Genomic DNA, 10,348 nt, shown 5'->3' with positions numbered 1-10,348 from the left:
GTCCCGTGTCTCTGTGTTTCGTACGCCGGAACAGGTAACCCACGAAGGTTTCAGGTGTTGTCCCCTGGCACCGCTGGGCCTTAGAATAGCCCAGTCCTTCAGGTTGACCAACTTTATAAAGTGAATTGGAAACTATAAGCAGGGTTCCATTTTGAACATTGAATTGGGGAAAAGATAATCAACATCTCAAACTACATGATACCGTTGCGGTAAGTCTTCTTAACTCTTGTCAAATGGTACACGACCGATGGGTATTTAATGGCTCCATTAAGACTAACTTGCAATTACTCTAATGGGACTACTCGTTCATTGGATCCTGAAAAGAGCATGTCATTAGTGTCCATTTTCTTTAAACAAACCGCCTGAACAGGGACTTGAACCCTGGACCCTCAGATTAAAAGTCAGATGCTCTACCGACTGAGCTATCCAGGCTCTGATACAGCAAACCTCAAAATCACCTTATCAAAATTTGGCAGTGTCCCAACTAACACTATGTTTCTTAAGATGGTTACCTGAATAAGGTACCAAATACACTAGAATATAATATTGAATTGATATTTCAAGCGTTTGAAATTTCTTCAGTAAATGTAACCTTATTTTTAGTCCTGAAGTTGCTACTATCTCATTTTTTTGCTGACGTCAAATTCAAATGTGTTTATTGACATGGTAAAATTAAGGAAGGGCCCAAAATCTTACTTCCGAGTAAATTATATTTTCATCAGTACAGCTGACAATTTCCTCTTCTGCATAGATTACCCAAATTGAACGGTGTCTCTTTAAAATAGACTTCCTTTTACTGACCTTTTTGGCAAATGATTTTGGTGAAGCAGAAGCATGCATGCATCGTTTATAACTTCTTTAAATAGTTATGAAATAAACAGGGATAAAACTGACTCTGGTGGGATTCGAACCCACAGCCTTTGAATACCTTCTTGACATTCACCTAGAAGTCCAATGCGCTATCCATTGCGCCACAGAGCCAATCTGCTTGAACGAGGTGCACAGATATTCAGAAATGAAATAATGAGCTTTGAGCTGTTGATCAACTTTATAAAGTTCATTGGATACTATAACCATGGCTATATTTTGAATATTGAATTGGGTAAAAGTTATTCACCGTGTCAAACTACATGATACAGTTGGTAAGTCTGCATACAACTTAAGTTTAGTGTATCGCCATCTGATATATGAGACAGATGGGTTTTTCACTTCTCCATGAAAGACTTTTTTTTTTATTTTGGTAATGGAATATCTTATTCATCATGCAGTGGAACACAAAAAGAATGTACAATCAGAATAATTTTTCTTTAAAGTAGCCGACCGCCTGAACAGGGACTTGAACCCTGGACCCTCAGATTAAAAGTCTGATGCTCTACCGACTGAGCTATCCAGGGTCTGCAACACTGCAACTAAAAATCAGCTAAAAATGATGTGGACGCACACCAACCTACACTTTAATTCTTAATATGGTTACATATATTAGCAATCAAATATGTAGAGTTTAATAATTAATTGATATTTCAAGCATTTGAAATTTCAGCAGCACACGTAATCTATTTTAAATCCTGAAATTCGTTCTATCTCATTTTCGGCTGACTTAGAAATCATGTCTCTAAAGTGACATTGTGAAATTAGTAAAAGGCCAAATACTATTACTAGGTACTAAATTACATGACCAGCAGTATACCTGGGAATTTACTCTTGGGCATAGATTATGCAACATTTTCAAAGCAAACAGTGTCTGTTTAAATAGACTTTCTTTCACTGCCGTTTTGGTAAATGTCTCTGGTTATGCAGAAGCAGGCATTGTTTGTTACTGTTTCAATTAGTTATAAGATAAAGGAGGGATAAAACTGACCCAGCTAGTATTCCAACCCAAAGACTTTGAATGCTTTCTCTACATTCGCCTAGAACCCAAAAGCCGCTATCCATTGCACCAGAGATCCAACCTGATTCAACAAGGTGAACAGAAATTCTCAAATAAAAAGATGAGCTATCAGCGGTTGACCAACTTTATAAAGTGATTTGGAAACTATAAGCAGGGTTCCATTTTGAACATTGAATTGGGGAAAAGATAATCAACATCTCAAACTACATGATACCGTTGCGGTAAGTCTTCTTAACTCTTGTCAAATGGTACACGACCGATGGGTATTTAATGGCTCCATTAAGACTAACTTGCAATTACTCTAATGGGACTACTCGTTCATTGGATCCTGAAAAGAGCATGTCATTAGAGTACATTTTCTTTAAACAAACCGCCTGAACAGGGACTTGAACCCTGGACCCTCAGATTAAAAGTCTGATGCTCTACCGACTGAGCTATCCAGGCTCTGATACAGCAAACCTCAAAATCACCTTATCAAAATTTGGCAGTGTCCCAACTAACACTATGTTTCTTAAGATGGTTACCTGAATAAGGTACCAAATACACTAGAATATAATAATGAATTGATATTTCAAGCATTTGAAATTTCTTCAGTAAATGTAACCTTATTTTTAGTTCTGAAGTTGCTACTATCTCATTTTTTTGCTGACGTCAAATTCATATGTGTTTATTGACATGGTAAAATTAAGGAAGGGCCCAAAATCTTACTTCCGAGTAAATTATATTTTCATCAGTACAGCTGACAATTTCCTCTTCTGCATAGATTACCCAAATTGAACGGTGTCTCTTTAAAATAGACTTCCTTTTGCTGACCTTTTTGGCAAATGATTTTGGTGAAGCAGAAGCATGCATGCATCGTTTATAACTTCTTTAAATAGTTATGAAATAAACAGGGATAAAACTGACTCTGGTGGGATTCGAACCCACATCCTTTGAATACCTTCTTGACATTTACCTAGAAGTCCAATGCGCTATCCATTGCGCCACAAAGCCAATCTGCTTGAATGAGGTGCACAGATATTCAGAAATGAAATAATGAGCTTTGAGCTGTTGATCAACTTTATAAAGTTCATTGGATACTATAACCATGGCTATATTTTGAATATTGAATTGGGTAAAAGTTATTCACCGTGTCAAACTACATGATACAGTTGGTAAGTCTGCATACAACTTAAGTTTAGTGTATTGTCATCTGATATATGAGACAGATGGGTTTTTCACTTCTCCATGAAAGACTTTTTTTTTTAATTTTGGTAATGGAATATCTTATTTATCATGCAGTGGAACACAAAAAGAATGTACAATCAGAATACTTTTTCTTTAAAGTAGCCGACCGCCTGAACAGGGACTTGAACCCTGGACCCTCAGATTAAAAGTCTGATGCTCTACCGACTGAGCTATCCAGGCTCTGCAGCACTGCAACTAAAAATCAGCTAAAAATGATGTGGACGCACACCAACCTACACTTTAATTCTTAATATGGTTACATATATTAGCAATCAAATATGTAGAGTTTAATAATTAATTGATATTTCAAGCATTTGAAATTTCAGCAGCACACGTAATCTATTTTAAATCCTGAAATTCGTTCTATCTCATTTTCGGCTGACTTAGAAATCATGTCTCTAAATTGACATTGTGAAATTAGTAAAAGGCCAAATACTATTACTAGGTACTAAATTACATGACCAGCAGTATACCTGGGAATTTACTCTTGGGCATAGATTATGCAACATTTTCAAAGCAAACAGTGTCTGTTTAAATAGACTTTCTTTCACTGCCGTTTTGGTAAATGTCTCTGGTTATGCAGAAGCAGGCATGGTTTGTTACTGTTTCAATTAGTTATAAGATAAAGGAGGGATAAAACTGACCCAGCTAGTATTCCAACCCAAAGACTTTGAATGCTTTCTCTACATTCGCCTAGAACCCAAAAGCCGCTATCCATTGCACCAGAGATCCAACCTGATTCAACAAGGTGAACAGAAATTCTCAAATAAAAAGATGAGCTATCAGCGGTTGACCAACTTTATAAAGTGATTTGGAAACTATAAGCAGGGTTCCATTTTGAACATTGAATTGGGGAAAAGATAATCAACATCTCAAACTACATGATACCGTTGCGGTAAGTCTTCTTAACTCTTGTCAAATGGTACACGACCGATGGGTATTTAATGGCTCCATTAAGACTAACTTGCAATTACTCTAATGGGACTACTCGTTCATTGGATCCTGAAAAGAGCATGTCATTAGAGTACATTTTCTTTAAACAAACCGCCTGAACAGGGACTTGAACCCTGGACCCTCAGATTAAAAGTCTGATGCTCTACCGACTGAGCTATCCAGGCTCTGATACAGCAAACCTCAAAATCACCTTATCAAAATTTGGCAGTGTCCCAACTAACACTATGTTTCTTAAGATGGTTACCTGAATAAGGTACCAAATACACTAGAATATAATAATGAATTGATATTTCAAGCATTTGAAATTTCTTCAGTAAATGTAACCTTATTTTTAGTCCTGAAGTTGCTACTATCTCATTTTTTTGCTGACGTCAAATTCATATGTGTTTATTGACATGGTAAAATTAAGGAAGGGCCCAAAATCTTACTTCCGAGTAAATTATATTTTCATCAGTACAGCTGACAATTTCCTCTTCTGCATAGATTACCCAAATTGAACGGTGTCTCTTTAAAATAGACTTCCTTTTGCTGACCTTTTTGGCAAATGATTTTGGTGAAGCAGAAGCATGCGTGCATCGTTTATAACTTCTTTAAATAGTTATGAAATAAACAGGGATAAAACTGACTCTGGTGGGATTCGAACCCACAGCCTTTGAATACCTTCTTGACATTCACCTAGAAGACCAATGCGCTATCCATTGCGCCACAAAGCCAATCTGCTTGAATGAGGTGCACAGATATTCAGAAATGAAATAATGAGCTTTGAGCTGTTGATCAACTTTATAAAGTTCATTGGATACTATAACCATGGCTATATTTTGAATATTGAATTGGGTAAAAGTTATTCACCGTGTCAAACTACATGATACAGTTGGTAAGTCTGCATACAACTTAAGTTTAGTGTATTGTCATCTGATATATGAGACAGATGGGTTTTTCACTTCTCCATGAAAGACTTTTTTTTTTAATTTTGGTAATGGAATATCTTATTCATCATGCAGTGGAACACAAAAAGAATGTACAATCAGAATACTTTTTCTTTAAAGTAGCCGACCGCCTGAACAGGGACTTGAACCCCGGACCCTCAGATTAAAAGTCTGATGCTCTACCGACTGAGCTATCCAGGCTCTGCAGCACTGCAACTAAAAATCAGCTAAAAATGATGTGGACGCACACCAACCTACACTTTAATTCTTAATATGGTTACATATATTAGCAATCAAATATGTAGAGTTTAATAATTAATTGATATTTCAAGCATTTGAAATTTCAGCAGCACACGTAATCTATTTTAAATCCTGAAATTCGTACTATCTCATTTTCGGCTGACTTAGAAATCATGTCTCTAAATTGACATTGTGAAATTAGTAAAAGGCCAAATACTATTACTAGGTACTAAATTACATGACCAGCAGTATACCTGGGAATTTACTCTTGGGCATAGATTATGCAACATTTTCAAAGCAAACAGTGTCTGTTTAAATAGACTTTCTTTCACTGCCGTTTTGGTAAATGTCTCTGGTTATGCAGAAGCAGGCATTGTTTGTTACTGTTTCAATTAGTTATAAGATAAAGGAGGGATAAAACTGACCCAGCTAGTATTCCAACCCAAAGACTTTGAATGCTTTCTCTACATTCGCCTAGAACCCAAAAGCCGCTATCCATTGCACCAGAGATCCAACCTGATTCAACAAGGTGAACAGAAATTCTCAAATAAAAAGATGAGCTATCAGCGGTTGACCAACTTTATAAAGTGATTTGGAAACTATAAGCAGGGTTCCATTTTGAACATTGAATTGGGGAAAAGATAATCAACATCTCAAACTACATGATACCGTTGCGGTAAGTCTTCTTAACTCTTGTCAAATGGTACACGACCGATGGGTATTTAATGGCTCCATTAAGACTAACTTGCAATTACTCTAATGGGACTACTCGTTCATTGGATCCTGAAAAGAGCATGTCATTAGAGTACATTTTCTTTAAACAAACCGCCTGAACAGGGACTTGAACCCTGGACCCTCAGATTAAAAGTCTGATGCTCTACCGACTGAGCTATCCAGGCTCTGATACAGCAAACCTCAAAATCACCTTATCAAAATTTGGCAGTGTCCCAACTAACACTATGTTTCTTAAGATGGTTACCTGAATAAGGTACCAAATACACTAGAATATAATAATGAATTGATATTTCAAGCATTTGAAATTTCTTCAGTAAATGTAACCTTATTTTTAGTCCTGAAGTTGCTACTATCTCATTTTTTTGCTGACGTCAAATTCATATGTGTTTATTGACATGGTAAAATTAAGGAAGGGCCCAAAATCTTACTTCCGAGTAAATTATATTTTCATCAGTACAGCTGACAATTTCCTCTTCTGCATAGATTACCCAAATTGAACGGTGTCTCTTTAAAATAGACTTCCTTTTGCTGACCTTTTTGGCAAATGATTTTGGTGAAGCAGAAGCATGCATGCATCGTTTATAACTTCTTTAAATAGTTATGAAATAAACAGGGATAAAACTGACTCTGGTGGGATTCGAACCCACATCCTTTGAATACCTTCTTGACATTTACCTAGAAGTCCAATGCGCTATCCATTGCGCCACAAAGCCAATCTGCTTGAATGAGGTGCACAGATATTCAGAAATGAAATAATGAGCTTTGAGCTGTTGATCAACTTTATAAAGTTCATTGGATACTATAACCATGGCTATATTTTGAATATTGAATTGGGTAAAAGTTATTCACCGTGTCAAACTACATGATACAGTTGGTAAGTCTGCATACAACTTAAGTTTAGTGTATTGTCATCTGATATATGAGACAGATGGGTTTTTCACTTCTCCATGAAAGACTTTTTTTTTTAATTTTGGTAATGGAATATCTTATTCATCATGCAGTGGAACACAAAAAGAATGTACAATCAGAATACTTTTTCTTTAAAGTAGCCGACCGCCTGAACAGGGACTTGAACCCTGGACCCTCAGATTAAAAGTCTGATGCTCTACCGACTGAGCTATCCAGGCTCTGCAGCACTGCAACTAAAAATCAGCTAAAAATGATGTGGACGCACACCAACCTACACTTTAATTCTTGATATGGTTACATATATTAGCAATCAAATATGTAGAGTTTAATAATTAATTGATATTTCAAGCATTTGAAATTTCAGCAGCACACGTAATCTATTTTAAATCCTGAAATTCGTACTATCTCATTTTCGGCTGACTTAGAAATCATGTCTCTAAATTGACATTGTGAAATTAGTAAAAGGCCAAATACTATTACTAGGTACTAAATTACATGACCAGCAGTATACCTGGGAATTTACTCTTGGGCATAGATTATGCAACATTTTCAAAGCAAACAGTGTCTGTTTAAATAGACTTTCTTTCACTGCCGTTTTGGTAAATGTCTCTGGTTATGCAGAAGCAGGCATGGTTTGTTACTGTTTCAATTAGTTATAAGATAAAGGAGGGATAAAACTGACCCAGCTAGTATTCCAACCCAAAGACTTTGAATGCTTTCTCTACATTCGCCTAGAACCCAAAAGCCGCTATCCATTGCACCAGAGATCCAACCTGATTCAACAAGGTGAACAGAAATTCTCAAATAAAAAGATGAGCTATCAGCGGTTGACCAACTTTATAAAGTGATTTGGAAACTATAAGCAGGGTTCCATTTTGAACATTGAATTGGGGAAAAGATAATCAACATCTCAAACTACATGATACCGTTGCGGTAAGTCTTCTTAACTCTTGTCAAATGGTACACGACCGATGGGTATTTAATGGCTCCATTAAGACTAACTTGCAATTACTCTAATGGGACTACTCGTTCATTGGATCCTGAAAAGAGCATGTCATTAGAGTACATTTTCTTTAAACAAACCGCCTGAACAGGGACTTGAACCCTGGACCCTCAGATTAAAAGTCTGATGCTCTACCGACTGAGCTATCCAGGCTCTGATACAGCAAACCTCAAAATCACCTTATCAAAATTTGGCAGTGTCCCAACTAACACTATGTTTCTTAAGATGGTTACCTGAATAAGGTACCAAATACACTAGAATATAATAATGAATTGATATTTCAAGCATTTGAAATTTCTTCAGTAAATGTAACCTTATTTTTAGTCCTGAAGTTGCTACTATCTCATTTTTTTGCTGACGTCAAATTCATATGTGTTTATTGACATGGTAAAATTAAGGAAGGGCCCAAAATCTTACTTCCGAGTAAATTATATTTTCATCAGTACAGCTGACAATTTCCTCTTCTGCATAGATTACCCAAATTGAACGGTGTCTCTTTAAAATAGACTTCCTTTTGCTGACCTTTTTGGCAAATGATTTTGGTGAAGCAGAAGCATGCGTGCATCGTTTATAACTTCTTTAAATAGTTATGAAATAAACAGGGATAAAACTGACTCTGGTGGGATTCGAACCCACAGCCTTTGAATACCTTCTTGACATTCACCTAGAAGACCAATGCGCTATCCATTGCGCCACAAAGCCAATCTGCTTGAATGAGGTGCACAGATATTCAGAAATGAAATAATGAGCTTTGAGCTGTTGATCAACTTTATAAAGTTCATTGGATACTATAACCATGGCTATATTTTGAATATTGAATTGGGTAAAAGTTATTCACCGTGTCAAACTACATGATACAGTTGGTAAGTCTGCATACAACTTAAGTTTAGTGTATTGTCATCTGATATATGAGACAGATGGGTTTTTCACTTCTCCATGAAAGACTTTTTTTTTTAATTTTGGTAATGGAATATCTTATTCATCATGCAGTGGAACACAAAAAGAATGTACAATCAGAATACTTTTTCTTTAAAGAAGCCGACCGCCTGAAGAGGGACTTGAACCCTGGACCCTCAGATTAAAAGTCTGATGCTCTACCGACTGAGCTATCCAGGCTCTGCAGCACTGCAACTAAAAATCAGCTAAAAATGATGTGGACGCACACCAACCTACACTTTAATTCTTAATATGGTTACATATATTAGCAATCAAATATGTAGAGTTTAATAATTAATTGATATTTCAAGCATTTGAAATTTCAGCAGCACACGTAATCTATTTTAAATCCTGAAATTCGTACTATCTCATTTTCGGCTGACTTAGAAATCATGTCTCTAAATTGACATTGTGAAATTAGTAAAAGGCCAAATACTATTACTAGGTACTAAATTACATGACCAGCAGTATACCTGGGAATTTACTCTTGGGCATAGATTATGCAACATTTTCAAAGCAAACAGTGTCTGTTTAAATAGACTTTCTTTCACTGCCGTTTTGGTAAATGTCTCTGGTTATGCAGAAGCAGGCATTGTTTGTTACTGTTTCAATTAGTTATAAGATAAAGGAGGGATAAAACTGACCCAGCTAGTATTCCAACCCAAAGACTTTGAATGCTTTCTCTACATTCGCCTAGAACCCAAAAGCCGCTATCCATTGCACCAGAGATCCAACCTGATTCAACAAGGTGAACAGAAATTCTCAAATAAAAAGATGAGCTATCAGCGGTTGACCAACTTTATAAAGTGATTTGGAAACTATAAGCAGGGTTCCATTTTGAACATTGAATTGGGGAAAAGATAATCAACATCTCAAACTACATGATACCGTTGCGGTAAGTCTTCTTAACTCTTGTCAAATGGTACACGACCGATGGGTATTTAATGGCTCCATTAAGACTAACTTGCAATTACTCTAATGGGACTACTCGTTCATTGGATCCTGAAAAGAGCATGTCATTAGAGTACATTTTCTTTAAACAAACCGCCTGAACAGGGACTTGAACCCTGGACCCTCAGATTAAAAGTCTGATGCTCTACCGACTGAGCTATCCAGGCTCTGATACAGCAAACCTCAAAATCACCTTATCAAAATTTGGCAGTGTCCCAACTAACACTATGTTTCTTAAGATGGTTACCTGAATAAGGTACCAAATACACTAGAATATAATAATGAATTGATATTTCAAGCATTTGAAATTTCTTCAGTAAATGTAACCTTATTTTTAGTCCTGAAGTTGCTACTATCTCTGTTTTTTGCTGACGTCAAATTCATATGTGTTTATTGACATGGTAAAATTAAGGAAGGGCCCAAATTCTTAGTTCCGAGTAAATTATATTTTCATCAGTACAGCTGACAATTTCCTCTTCTGCATAGATTACCCAAATTGAACGGTGTCTCTTTAAAATAGACTTCCTTTTGCTGACCTTTTTGGCAAATGATTTTGGTGAAGCAGAAGCATGCATGCAT

At 36.3% G+C, this 10,348-nt stretch overlaps 12 non-coding genes across 12 annotated transcripts; all 12 read right to left on the bottom strand.

Annotated features, from left to right (window-relative positions):
* Nucleotides 1-890: 890 nt before the first annotated feature.
* Nucleotides 891-981, bottom strand: TRNAR-UCU (transfer RNA arginine (anticodon UCU)). Its single transcript is given in 2 exon segments — nucleotides 891-926; nucleotides 945-981. It is a non-coding gene; the product is annotated as a tRNA-Arg (tRNA).
* A 1,278-nt stretch (nucleotides 982-2,259) lies between these two features.
* On the bottom strand, nucleotides 2,260-2,332 carry TRNAK-UUU (transfer RNA lysine (anticodon UUU)). Its single transcript has one exon. It is a non-coding gene; the product is annotated as a tRNA-Lys (tRNA).
* A 458-nt stretch (nucleotides 2,333-2,790) lies between these two features.
* On the bottom strand, nucleotides 2,791-2,881 carry TRNAR-UCU (transfer RNA arginine (anticodon UCU)). Its single transcript is given in 2 exon segments — nucleotides 2,791-2,826; nucleotides 2,845-2,881. It is a non-coding gene; the product is annotated as a tRNA-Arg (tRNA).
* A 341-nt stretch (nucleotides 2,882-3,222) lies between these two features.
* Nucleotides 3,223-3,295, bottom strand: TRNAK-UUU (transfer RNA lysine (anticodon UUU)). The gene has a single exon. It is a non-coding gene; the product is annotated as a tRNA-Lys (tRNA).
* Nucleotides 3,296-4,160: 865 nt separating this feature from the next.
* TRNAK-UUU (transfer RNA lysine (anticodon UUU)) lies at nucleotides 4,161-4,233 on the bottom strand. Its single transcript has one exon. It is a non-coding gene; the product is annotated as a tRNA-Lys (tRNA).
* A 458-nt stretch (nucleotides 4,234-4,691) lies between these two features.
* Nucleotides 4,692-4,782, bottom strand: TRNAR-UCU (transfer RNA arginine (anticodon UCU)). Its single transcript is given in 2 exon segments — nucleotides 4,692-4,727; nucleotides 4,746-4,782. It is a non-coding gene; the product is annotated as a tRNA-Arg (tRNA).
* A 1,279-nt stretch (nucleotides 4,783-6,061) lies between these two features.
* TRNAK-UUU (transfer RNA lysine (anticodon UUU)) lies at nucleotides 6,062-6,134 on the bottom strand. Its single transcript has one exon. It is a non-coding gene; the product is annotated as a tRNA-Lys (tRNA).
* A 458-nt stretch (nucleotides 6,135-6,592) lies between these two features.
* On the bottom strand, nucleotides 6,593-6,683 carry TRNAR-UCU (transfer RNA arginine (anticodon UCU)). Its single transcript is given in 2 exon segments — nucleotides 6,593-6,628; nucleotides 6,647-6,683. It is a non-coding gene; the product is annotated as a tRNA-Arg (tRNA).
* Nucleotides 6,684-7,024: 341 nt separating this feature from the next.
* On the bottom strand, nucleotides 7,025-7,097 carry TRNAK-UUU (transfer RNA lysine (anticodon UUU)). Its single transcript has one exon. It is a non-coding gene; the product is annotated as a tRNA-Lys (tRNA).
* Nucleotides 7,098-7,962: 865 nt separating this feature from the next.
* On the bottom strand, nucleotides 7,963-8,035 carry TRNAK-UUU (transfer RNA lysine (anticodon UUU)). The gene has a single exon. It is a non-coding gene; the product is annotated as a tRNA-Lys (tRNA).
* A 458-nt stretch (nucleotides 8,036-8,493) lies between these two features.
* Nucleotides 8,494-8,584, bottom strand: TRNAR-UCU (transfer RNA arginine (anticodon UCU)). The gene is given in 2 exon segments: nucleotides 8,494-8,529; nucleotides 8,548-8,584. It is a non-coding gene; the product is annotated as a tRNA-Arg (tRNA).
* A 1,279-nt stretch (nucleotides 8,585-9,863) lies between these two features.
* TRNAK-UUU (transfer RNA lysine (anticodon UUU)) lies at nucleotides 9,864-9,936 on the bottom strand. Its single transcript has one exon. It is a non-coding gene; the product is annotated as a tRNA-Lys (tRNA).
* Nucleotides 9,937-10,348: the final 412 nt, after the last annotated feature.

This window comes from Triturus cristatus, chromosome 4_1 (genome assembly GCF_964204655.1).
Source record: "Triturus cristatus chromosome 4_1, aTriCri1.1, whole genome shotgun sequence".
NCBI classification, from domain to species: domain Eukaryota; kingdom Metazoa; phylum Chordata; class Amphibia; order Caudata; family Salamandridae; genus Triturus; species Triturus cristatus.
The sequence above is the reverse complement of the archived record's forward strand: the minus strand, read 5'-3'. Positions and strand labels throughout refer to the sequence as shown.